Here is a 12252-nt window from a genome sequence, read left to right as displayed (position 1 = left end):
AAGTGTTTCTCTGAAGATCAACTTGGCATTCATTCAATCACTCTTCATTCACTCTTTGTCCTTTCCATCAATCTTTCACTCCTTCCGGAGACAGATCCGTGCTTCTCATGCACTGCTGTTGGGAGTGAACTGGTACAAATCCTCTGAAGGGCTATTAACAAACACCTATGGAAATTAGAGCTGTACCTCCCTGTCACGGAGCAAGTGCGTTTCCAGAAAGGTACCCATGACGGATTGGATTAAAATGTTACAACGGTATTTCTGGACTCGAATTCTCTTCCAGGACCTTGCCACTCCGTGTCAAGAGGTGGATTCTAGTCCCCTTCCTTTGAAGCTGGGTGGGATTTGGGGGCGGCCTCCTGCCCCCGACTGCCAAGGGCGAGGGGGCCGGCCTGGCTCTCTCAGAATGCCCTTCTGGAGCTCAGCCACCATGCTGCGAAGAAGTCCAGGCTGCCTGCAGGGGCCCCAGGCAAGGGTCTGGTCACAGCTAAGGCCTCAGGCAACCGCCAGGATGGCTTGCTGGCTCCGTGAGTGGACGAGACTTCATCCGAGGGCTCGGTCCCCACCCTGAACTGGCACCGCTGACGGCCTGTGGAGCAGAGACCACTGTCCTCACGGAATCCTGCCAGCGGAAATCGCAGACTTGTGAGCCAAAAAGATACATGCCATTGTTGCAGGTTACTCAGATTTGGGGTAACTTGTTACCCAGCTTTAGAAACTGAGACAGATAGATTACGCTCACTAGAACTATTTCATGGGCTAAATGACATAGTCACCACGAGATGATCTGTGATCACAAAAGGTGAGAAACATCCTACTGTTCTAGCAACCGAATATGGGTTAAATCACAAGAGACACCGACGGAGTCCTCTGCAACTGTTCAAAGAACGAAGATGTTTGAGGGGCGCTTGGCTGGCTCAGCTGGTGGAACGTATGACTCTCGGGGTCTTGAGTTCAAGCTCCATGTTGGGCATGGGACCTAGTTAAAAAAAAAAAAGGACGAGAATGTTTTAAATGATACGACCTTCGAGATATCGTTAAAGTGAGAAAACAAGGAGCAGAGAAATGTGCATATATGTGCCATTCACTAGATAAAAAGGAGAATTGAGAACACACGTCTTTATTTAAATGGGCATAAAATACTTTTGAAAGGATCGGCAAGAAAGCGAGAGCGTTACCTTGGGTGGAGGTGGAAGGGAGAGCTCTACGGCTTACCCTTTTAGTACCTGTGAATTTTGTAACCCAGGGAATGTTCTTATCTTAACAATGGACTATTTTTAAATGTATACAGCCTTTTTGGTGAGCCATACATGGTGATACGAGAAGAGAGGAAAGACATAATCCTTCTCATCATTGTAACATTTACACTACGGCCCTGCTGTCGAAGCAAAACAGTAGCATGAGGATAAAAGAGTGAAGCTTCTAGAATCCGGCTGCTGGGGTTCGAGTGAAGCTTCTAGAATCCGGCTGCTGGGGTTCAACTCCTGGCTCTGCTCTGTGACCTTGCGGCTCACTCAAATGATCAATTCTTCAGATTCCTCCTCTGAACAGTGGGCGCCCACCCGTGCTTCCCTCGAAGGGTGGTTGAGTTGTTGGCGACTGGCTATTGATCTGTTCAGATTTTCTACTTCTTGTGGCCGTTTAAGCATTTGAAATTCTTAGAGAAATGTTTCTGTTTCCTCTTCTATTTTCCTGTTGTATTTTTGTTTATTTGAATCTCCTCTCCTGATTAGTTCTCCTGCTGGCTTGTCTATATTAGGAGACTTTTCAAAGGACCAGTTATTTGGTTTTACTGGCCTTCCATTTTTCTATTATTCCCATTTCACCCATTTCTACTCTTTTCTTTGGGTGTTGTGTTTGCTTGTTTGCTTGCTTGGGTTCACTTCTGGGAACTTACTAAATGGGAGCTTCATTTGCTGTTTTCTCATGAATATTTTTAAAACTATGATTTTATCTCTAAATTTCTTTAGTTTGTCCTATACATTTTGACATAGAGTATTTTTCATTTCGATTAAAAATATTTAATAATTTCCTTTATTATTTCTTCCCTATTTCAAAGATTATTTCATCATATTACATTTTGTTTTCAGTTTTCATTCATGAGGGATCTTATAAATTGATCCTTTTGATGTTGATTTATTTTACATAAGGTCAGAAAACATAGTCTGAACTTGCTGTGGAGGCTCTGGAATATACTGAGGTTTCCTCTGTGGCCTTATGCATAATCCACATTTGTGAATGTTCTGTATGTACTTGAAAGCAACGTGTATTCTTTCTCTAATATTTAACTGATCAAGCTTTGTTAGGCACATTAATCAAATCTTCTATACGTTTGGTTCTTATTTGTCTGCTCGATCTGTTTCAAAGAGAGTATTTTAAGTTGTAAAAATTTTTTAATGTTTATTTATTTTTGAGAGAGATGGAGACAGAATGTGAGTGGGGAAGGGGCAGAGAGGGAGACACAGAATCTGAAGCAGGCTCCAGGCTCTGAGCCGTCAGCACAAAGCCCCATGCGGGCTGTGAGCTGTGAGATCATGACCTGAGCCAAAGTCGGACGCCCAACCGACTGAGCCACCCAGGTGCCCCATGAAGAGAGTATTTTAAAATCTCTAACTCAATTGTCCATTATCTTTTTATTTACAATATTCTTTCTTTTCTTTTTCTTTCTGATTTTAAAAATTTTGGACTTGAAACAGCTCTGGCACCAAATTTGCTATACCAGCTTTCTTTTGCTTTATTTTTGCCTGGCGCTTGTTCAAAAACTTAAAAAAAAATCTGTATCCTTTTGTTTTAAATGTGTTTCACAATAGACATATCACATATATAGAGATATTCATGTCACTTGTTATTTCTTCTTTTTTAATCTTTATAAGTTTGTCTTTTTCTTGTCTTACTATACTAATGGGTGACTATTATAAGTGATATTTACTATAGGTATGTTATTTAAAAAACTTCATCAGGGGCGCCTGGGTGGCTCAGTCAGTTAAGCGTCCGGCTTCAGCTCAGGTCATGATCTCATGGTTTATGAGTTCAAGCCCCACGTCAGGCTCTATGCTGACAGCTCAAAGCCTGGAGCCTGCTTTGGATTCTGTGTCTCCCTCACTCTCTGCCCCTCCCCAGCTCATGCTCTGTCTTTGTGTCTCTCTCTCAAAAATAAAAAGTAAAAAAAATTTAAAAAAATAAAAAACTTCATCAGATTAATAAAATTCCCCTCCATTTCCTTTCTCAATTTTGAAAAAAATTATAAATAGATGTTGAATTTTATCAATGACTTTCTGTATTGATGTCAACATTCCTATGAACTTTCACCTTTAAGCTGTTAACTACAGATTACATTATTTTGTTAATATTTTTTAGAAGTTTTGTGTTTATGGGGGCGCCCGGGTGGCTCAGTCGGTTGAGCGTCCGACTTCAGCTCAGGTCATGACCTCACAGTCTGTGAGTTCGAGCCCCACGTTGGGCTCTGGACTGACAGCTCGGAGCCTGGAGCCTGCTTCCGATTCTGTGTCTCCCTCTCTCTCCGCCCCTCCCCTGCTCACACTCTGTCTCTGTCTCTCTCTCTCTCAAAAATAAATAAACATTAAAAAGAAAAAGTTTTGTGTTTATGTTCATGAGTAGATTATAATTTTTCTTTTTTTTTTTTTAAAAATGTTTATTTATTTTGTTTCTGAGAGAGAAAGAACACAAGCAGGGGGCAGGCAGAGAGAGAGGGAGACAGAGAATCCCAAATAGGTTTTGTGCTGCCAGCACAGAGCCTGAGACACGGGGCTCGATCTCACAAAGCTGATCTCTAAATCAAGCGTGGAATGCTTAACCAACTGAACCACGCAGGTACCCCTGTAGTTTTCCTTTCCTAAGCTGTCATCATATTTTGGCATGAAGGTTATGTTTGCCTCATAAAATAAGCAAGAAAATATTTGCTTTTTTCCCCCCCTATTCTGTAGAAGAGCTTGTATAAGACTGAAGTTTTGGTCCTTGATATCAGGCGTGGTAGAAATGGAGGGTGAAGCCTCGTGAGTCTGAACTTTTCACTGAAGAAGGGCTTTGGGTTGCTGATCCAATTCTTAAATGTTCATAGGGCAACTTAAACGTTTTATCTCTTCTTGAGTCATTTCTGATAAATTGTCTTGTTCTAGAACTGTGACCATTTCTTCTACATTTAGAGAAAAAGTTTTCATTACATGCCCCCCCCCAGGTTAACCTTTTATATATTTATTTAGCAACATGTGTATCTTACACACACACACACACACACACACGCCATATTTGGTAAACTCGTATCGGTTATATTATGCTATAAATCTCATTCTGTATTTCTATTTCTGTGTCTTTTGAGTGGAAAAAAATCATATGTAAATGTAGTTCTTATCCTCTTAATGTGAGCAGCAACTATAGTGATTTCCGTTCTCTCCATCACTGAAATAGGTCTGTGCTTTCTCTTTTTCTTATCCGGGTTCGTTGGAGGCTCATCAATCCCATTAGTGTTTGCAAAAAAAAAAAAAAAAAAAAAAACAAACAAAAAAAAAACCCACAACAAAAACAAAAAACAAAAACAAACAAAAACAAAAAAACAAGCCAAAAAAACTTTTAGTTTGTTGATCTTCGCTATTGTAGATTTTTTTTTTCAATTTCATTTGTTTCTGCTCTGAATTTTAGTGATTCCTTATTTCTTCCTTCTTTGGGTTTATTTCGCCATTCCTTTTCTAGCTCCCGGAGATGGGATCTTCATTATTTTTCAGCCTTTCTTCTCTTCCAACATACATATTTTAGGGCTTTGGTTTTCCTCTAAATTCTGCTGACTTAAATTCCATTAGTTGTGACATGGCATTTCCCTGTTTACATATGTAAATTATCTAGAAGCATGTTTCTTAATTTCCAAACATACGAGGATTTTTTTTAAGGCTTTTGGATTTTCCCGCTTCCATGTGGGGAAACCGAAAACGACAGAGACTAAGTGCTTTGCTGAAGATCACATACCTAAGTAGCAGAGCTGGGATTTGAACAGGCTGACTCTGGAAACTGTTCTTTGAATCGAACTTTCACCTCTTTCTAATGAACGGGCTTCTGTCATTATGACACGGGCTTCTTCCTGGTGAGTGTCTTTGCCTTAAATCTGTTTTGCCTGATACACCATGCTCCACTAGCTTTTTTTTTTTTTTAATGTTCTTATTTATTTTTGAGACAGAGAGAGACAGAGCATGAGGAGGGGAGGGGCAGAAAGAGAGGGAGACACAGAATCCGAAGCGGGCTCCGGGCTCTGAGCCGTCAGCCCAGAGCCCGACGCGGGGCTCGAACTCACGGACTGTGAGATCATGACCTGAGCTGAAGTCGGACGCTTAACCGACTGAGCCACCCAGGTGCCCCTGGATTGATTTTTTTTTTAATTATTCTAATTTTTCTTCAGTAAGTTAGAAGCGTATACTGTTTATATTTTGGAGTCATTACTCTAAAAATCACAATATGGAAACTTAATTGATCAAAATCTAAGGTTAATCAATAATTTTTCTCAGAGAGAATTTAAAAAAATGGTTGTGCCGGCCAGGGTGACGCACACGGGGTCCAATCAGAACGCACGGGAGCCAGTTCCCTCGGGATAATGTACAAGTGCACAGTGCCTGAGTGTCAGCCCCGGGGACAATGCCAGAGCCTGCACTCTGTTTATACTCTGCTGGCTGCCATCATAAAACACGGGGGGACCGGGGAGCTTAAACAACAGAAATTAATGTTCTTGCAGTTCCGAAGGCTGGAGGTGTGATTTCGAGGGTGCCAGTGTGGTCAGGTTGCGGTGAGAGCCCTCTTTCCCCTTGCGGATGGCACCTTCTCAAGCGCGTCGCTGATGCCTCTTATAAGGGCGCCGATCCGTCATGAGGCCCCCCTCTCATGGCCTCACCTCCACCCAGTCACCTCTTCTTCCAGGCCCCATCTCCAAACGCCATCACAGCGTGGGTTACGACCCCAACATACGAGTTGCAGGGAACACGGTTCATTCTGTAGCCACCCCTGTCGGACTTCTATGCTTTTGTTCTTTTGCTTTTTTAAACCTCATGAGACAGTATTGTTTCACGCAGTGAATAGACGCGCTTTTAGATCTATCCCAATCCCTATCATTATTAGTTTGGCTTATCACTTCTTTGTATATTTCCGGCCTTCCGCTTGGGATCATTTTGGTTTTTTCCCGAAGTATGTGGCTTTAGAATTTTCTTTAGTGAGGATCTGCTAATGGGAAGGTGTTGTGTTCACCTGAAAATATCTTGACGTCACTCTCTGTTCTAGTTACTGAGCGCCTGCCTGTCTGTCAACCCCAGACGCCACCCCCACCCCCCAACACACACATACTCTGCTTTGTGTCCTGCAGCCGGGACTCTGCCAGCGACATTCCTGCTTCTCCCAGCTGAATCCTTGTTAGGGGACTCTATTAGTCAGGGTCCGTTGGAAACAGAGACAGAAACGTCCCTGCTTATTGGAACAGGGCCATTCTCGTATAGCGAGTTACTGAGTAGAACGAGACAAGGTGGTTAATTACTAACAGGAGTTAGGAGGGAGCCCAGATGTGGAAGGTGCAGAAGGACAGCTTTTCTAGGCTGAGAAAGAGAGGACACTGGAGGAACTGAGGACAGGATGGGGACTCCCTCCAAGGCTGAAGCCTCTTCAAAGAAGCCTCAGAAACGTGCGGGCTGCCCGTGGCAAAGCACCAAACAAAGTAAACAAAAACTCGCAAGAATGTGGGCTGGCGCTGGTCTGTAGAGGGAGCCCACCATTCCTGGAGGATGTGGGCAGGCTGGAGCTTGCCTATAGAAGCAGCCTGTTCTAGAAGCAGCCCACTTTGGTAGAGGGCGTTTCTGGGACAATGTTGGTCAGCAGAGGGGGAGAGGCAAAAGACCCGGAATAGCCAGCACAATGTTGAAGAAAAAGAAAACAAAGTCGGACCGATGTCACCCAACTTGAAGACTTACGATAAAGGTACAGTAATCCAGACAGTGCGCTACTGGGGAAAGAACAGGCAAGGAGATCAACGGAACAATATAGAGAGTGCCAAAAGAGATCCAGTCAAGTTCTCAGAGTTCTGGAAGCTGGGAAGTCTAAGGTCAAGCTACGTGTCCATATGCATTGTCTGGTGAGATCCTTCTTCTTGGTTCATAGATGGATGGTGGGTGGTCTTCTCATCGTGTCCTCACACAGCAGAAGAGGCGAGAGAGTTCTCTTTTATAAAGAGGGTCTCTTTTATAAGGGCAATAATTCCATGCAAGAGGGCCCTACCCTCATGATCCAATCACACACACCTCAACAGCCACGCCCCCAAACTTACCATCTTGAAGAGCAGGTTTCACTTAATTTGGGGGGGGGGGGGGACACAAACATTCAGTCAATGGCACAAATATAGTCAGTTGATCTTTGACAAAGGAGCAAAGGTAATACATTGGAACAAAGACAGTCTTCAACAAATGGTGCTAGGACAACTGGACGATCATGTGCAAGAAAAAAAAAAAAAAAGAATCTAAACCCAGGCCTTACACCTTTCACAAAAATTGGTGCAAAATGGATCGCAGACCTCAATGGCAAATGGCAAAACTATAAAACTCCTAGAAAATAACCAAAGAAACCAAGGTGACCTTGGGTTTGGTGATGACGTTTCAGTTCCAACACCAAGAGCATGATCCGTGGCAAGAAAATTTGGCAAGTCGGTCAAAAACTTTTGCTCTGCGAAATCCAGCGTTCAGAGAATGAAAAGACAAGACACAGACCGGGAGGAAATATTTGCAAAATGTATACCTGATGAAGGACTTGGAAGACAGCGGGGAGTCATATTTGCAACGTCTTAATCAAATACCTGAAAAGTTGTCTTCCACTGTGGCTGCTGGGAGCGCCTGTCCCTCATCTGCCCTTTGCTGACTGCAGGACCCCGGGCCAGTCACTGGGGCTCTCTTTCCTCACCCGTAAGGTGTTGAGAATGGTACCTACCCCACAGTGTGGTTGTAAGCATCAGGGAACCTGACTTCGGGGGGAACAAAGAGGGGGGGTGGCTAGAAATGCTAGAAAGGCAGGCCTTTCTGAGAAGCTCATTTACAGAGAAGTTCACGGGCTTTCCACACGGTGTCAGTGGTGCCTTAGAGCGCCTGGGAAGCTTTTCTGTCTGACCGGGTTTGAAAAGACAGGACGAGGTATCCCCGGGGCCCAGGGTCCCTCAGCACCCCTGTGGGTCCTCCCACCCGCCTTGACACCTCCCTGCCCTCAAGTTACCTGGCAGGCAGCCCTGGCCCCGGCAGGTGGGCTCCACCCCAGGGCTCAAGCTCCTCACAGAGCCTGCCGCCTGCCTGGGGGTCCCAGTCCCCATTGGCAGAGCCTTCTTGCAGTTAAAGAGCCCACGCTGGGGTCAGAAGCCCGCTGGGTGGGCTCCCTGGGTGACGGGGCCGGCTGGCCCCTGAGGAGCGCTGGCACCTGCTTGATGACCGAGTTTTAAGCAAAAACGGGGGACTGCCAGAGCCCTGGTTTGCAGCCGTTGCCCATTTCTGTGGTCTAACGAGTCTGAAGGCAGCCACCTCGCGCCATCAACGCGGGATCGCCCAGGGCAGGGTGGAGACAGGCGCGCAAGGTGCCGGCTGGAGCCCGTGCGGCCGCAGGCTCCTCGTAACTGAGACGGGAGCGACTGTCCCACCTGCTCCTCAGGGCGGGCGCCCTTGAGGGTTGTGCAGTGCACCTGGCACGATGTCTGCCCTGTATCAAGTGCGGAAGAGACGTTCACTGCCACTGCCGATGCGGCCGTGGCTTCTACCGTTTTCTCCTCCCCCTTAGCGCCCCCTGGATGGAGCTACTCCTCTCTCTCCCCTCCTTAAGCACTCTGCTTTCCCTCCCTCCTGCGGCCTTGCCATGGGTTTGCAGGGTCATCTCCCCCCTCAAGAGTCAGGTGCCCCTGGAGGCAGGACTGCCTGGGGTTGAGCCCCACTCTGCCACTCACCAGCTGGGTCAACTTGGACAAGGAACGTAAAACCCCCTGCCCTAGACGCCGCGAGACGGGCGTGATCACCGGTTCGTGTTGAGCAGGACCGTAGAGGGCGTCGCAAGGCTCGGTGTCTCCCGCGCTGGCGTTCCCGCTGACCACGGCGGCCTTAGGAGTCTACACCGTGGGATCAGGTGACTCCTGGAAGGAGGGAGCGCCTCCCGTGTCTCCTGCCTCTCGCAGTGCCTGCCTCTGGGGTGGGGCTCTCTGCAGGCCGCGGGCGAGGCCCGAAGGGCGCTTCCCGAGACCCGACGGCCAACCTCACGCGTTGGCGGTCCACCCCTGCAGGCTTTCTCACCGCATCCTCGCGGGGCCCTGAGGCTGGGGCGTGGCTGCTGCGGACTCCGAAGAAACCACAAAAACGCATAGCGAGGCAGGCCAGTGTTGGAGCTGCTGGCTTATGGTGGAGACCGAAGAAACTCAGGCCAGAGGAAGCAGAGCAGCGGTGGGGGCTGCCGTGGCCGCAGACTGGGGGTGGCAGGTGAAGGTGGGAAGTCGCCTGCCTTCCTGGGCCCCGGCTGTCTGGGTCGACGAAGCCCCGCTTTACCCAGTGCCCTCCTCCGTCCCGTCCGCAGTTTCATTAGGCTTCTCTAGTTTTGCGCCTCAAGGGGGCCGACTTTTCTCCCAGAGGTGGAGTCAAGCAGGCAAATGCTAACAGCCCGCTGATATTGGAGGTAAGCTGTGTTTCTGTGAATTAACGCAGCGGGCAGGGTAACTCTGTTGGCCTGGGAGGATTTTTTTTTTTTTTTTTTTTTCCTGAATCAGTGGGTTTGATTCTAAACACGGCAGGTGTGCCCATCTCGGGTGAGCTGGTTCAGTAACCACACAGCTCCGTCAAAAGCAAGGCAGGCCCGGGTTCCCTTCTTTGCTGGCAAGTTCTAGCGCTGTGTCGCAGCGAAAATCCCCCTGCGGAGGTCCGCGAGTGGCGCCGATTTCGCAGGGCCTGCTTCTAAGGACGCGCCGACTCGCCCCTGAATGTGATTTCGTCTACGCCGCACGCGAACCCTCCCTCCACTTGCGCGGCCTTGCCCCTGGCTGAGCGCACTCCTGCCGTGTGCCCTCTGCCCGCCGCAGCCTGGGCGCCTGCATTCTGAGCAGGAAAGTCTTCCAGCCGGAGGGAAGCACACTCCTCAGCTTCTGCGGTTGTGAGAAGGGTTATGCCTTCCGTCTGGGGTCAGCGAAACGGCGCGGGCAGATGAGGGCACGAGCCAAGGGGAGCAGGGCCGCCTGGGGTCCGTTCCGGGTGGTGGACCCTCGTGGGACCTGACCTTGCCCGGAAGGGGAAAGCAGGGTCGGTGGAGGCAGGGGGGGTGCCCAGGTCTTGGAGGAGCTTCACTGTGGGTAGATCTGCGCCCCCCCTGCCCTGCAGCATGAACTGAACTGAAGCAGGGGGCCACCTGCCAGCCAGCCAGGTGAACATTTGTAGGGTGAGAGCAGCAGCCTTTTGAAGGCAGGGCCAGATCTCCCAAGTCCCAAGACTCTGGTGGCTGCTGTGCATGACATGAGTGACCTTCCTCTCACTCCCCAGAGAAACAGGTGTGTAGCACAACAGGAGCCGGGCCCCGATGCAGAATCACTGCTGGCCTCTTCGTGTCCCTTGTCCTCCAGAGAAACAGAACTAATGTAGCTTTGGAGAAATGGCAGGCGTCAATCCCCATAATTTGTTTATTTCGTAACTGGAAGCTTATCCCTCCCGATCCCCTCCACCCCTATCACACACACCGCCCCCCCCCAACTCCCCTCCTATGTGGCAACCTCTAATCTGTCCTCTGCATCTATGAGTTTTGTTTTATCTGTTATGGTTTTTTTTAGAGTCCGCATGTACGTGAAATCGTGTGTTATGTGTCTTTCTCTGACTTATTTCACGCAGCATGACATCTCGGACGCCTTCCGTGTTGTTGCACAAGGTCTCATTCGGTTTGGGCTGAGTGATGTTTAGTGGCGTCCAAGATACCACATTTTCTTTATCCATTCGTCTACGGAGGGACACCTGGATTGCTTCCCTATCTTGGCTACTGTACCTAATGCTGTAAAAAACATAAGGGCGCAAATATCTTTTTGAATTAGTGTTTCGTTCTCTGTGGGTAAATAGCCGGTAGTGGAATTATGGAATCGTGTGGTAGTTCTATTTGTAATTTTTTGAGGGACCTCCATACTGTCTCCATAGTGTTTGCACCGATTCACGTTCCCACCAATAGTGCGCGAGGGTTCCCTTTTCTCCACATCCTCACCAACACTTGGTTCCTGTGTTTTTGGTTCTAGCCATTCCGACGGGTGTGAGGTGATATCTCACTGCAGTTTTGCTTTGCATCTCCCTGATAATGAGTGATGTTGGCCATCTGGTAATGTGTCTGCTGTTTGTATGTCTTTTTTTGGGAAAATGTCTATTCAGGTCCTCTGCCCATTTTATTTATTAAAAAAAAATTTTTTTTTTATTTTTGAGAGAGACAGAGAGAGACAGACAGAGTGTGAGTGGGGGAGGGGCACAGAGAGAGGGGGACACAGAATCCAAAGCAGGCTCCAGGCTCCCAGCTGTCAGCACAGAGCCTGACGTGGGGCTCAAACCCACAAACCGCAAGATCATGACCTGAGCTGAAGTCAGACGCTTAACCGACTGAGCCACCCAGGCGCCCCATTCCTCTGCCCATTTTGAATTGGACTAGTTTTTTGTGGGTTTTTTTTGGTATTGAATTCTCTAAGTTCTTCGTGTATTTTGATGATTAACCCCTCATTGGATATACCATTTGTGAATATCTTGTCCCATTCAGTAGGTTGCCTTTTCATTTTGTTGATGGTCTCTTTCACCGTGTAAAAGCTTTTTGTTTGTGGTGTAGTCCCAATAGTTTATTTTTATTTTCCTTGCTTTTCCATTTTCTAAAGGGTGATTTTGGAAGTGCAAGTGTTTTAAAATGTATACTCTGCCCAAATTTTCCTCTATCGTTTTTGCCTCTGTAAAACTTACAAAGACCTTCCCAAACCTGAGAGATCTAATTTTTTTCTTTTCGTTCAGAGAGAAAGTATGTGATGGTAAGAACTCTGCATTAACTGTCAGGAGACCTCCATTCTAGTCATTGGTATGTTGGGCAATAATACATAACCAAAATATTACATCTGTCATTCGAAAAAGACCGTCAACGTCTTTAATGTTGTATTTGTTTATCTTTCCCTTTTTCACTTCCAACTTTTGCTTCGTGCGTTGTGGAGTTCTTTGGTAGATGTATACACATCCAGGAACATTATGTCTTCTTGTTGAAGTG

Source organism: Neofelis nebulosa, chromosome 1 (genome assembly GCF_028018385.1).
Source record: "Neofelis nebulosa isolate mNeoNeb1 chromosome 1, mNeoNeb1.pri, whole genome shotgun sequence".
Taxonomy (NCBI): Eukaryota; Metazoa; Chordata; class Mammalia; order Carnivora; family Felidae; genus Neofelis; species Neofelis nebulosa.
The sequence above is the reverse complement of the archived record's forward strand: the minus strand, read 5'-3'. Positions refer to the sequence as shown.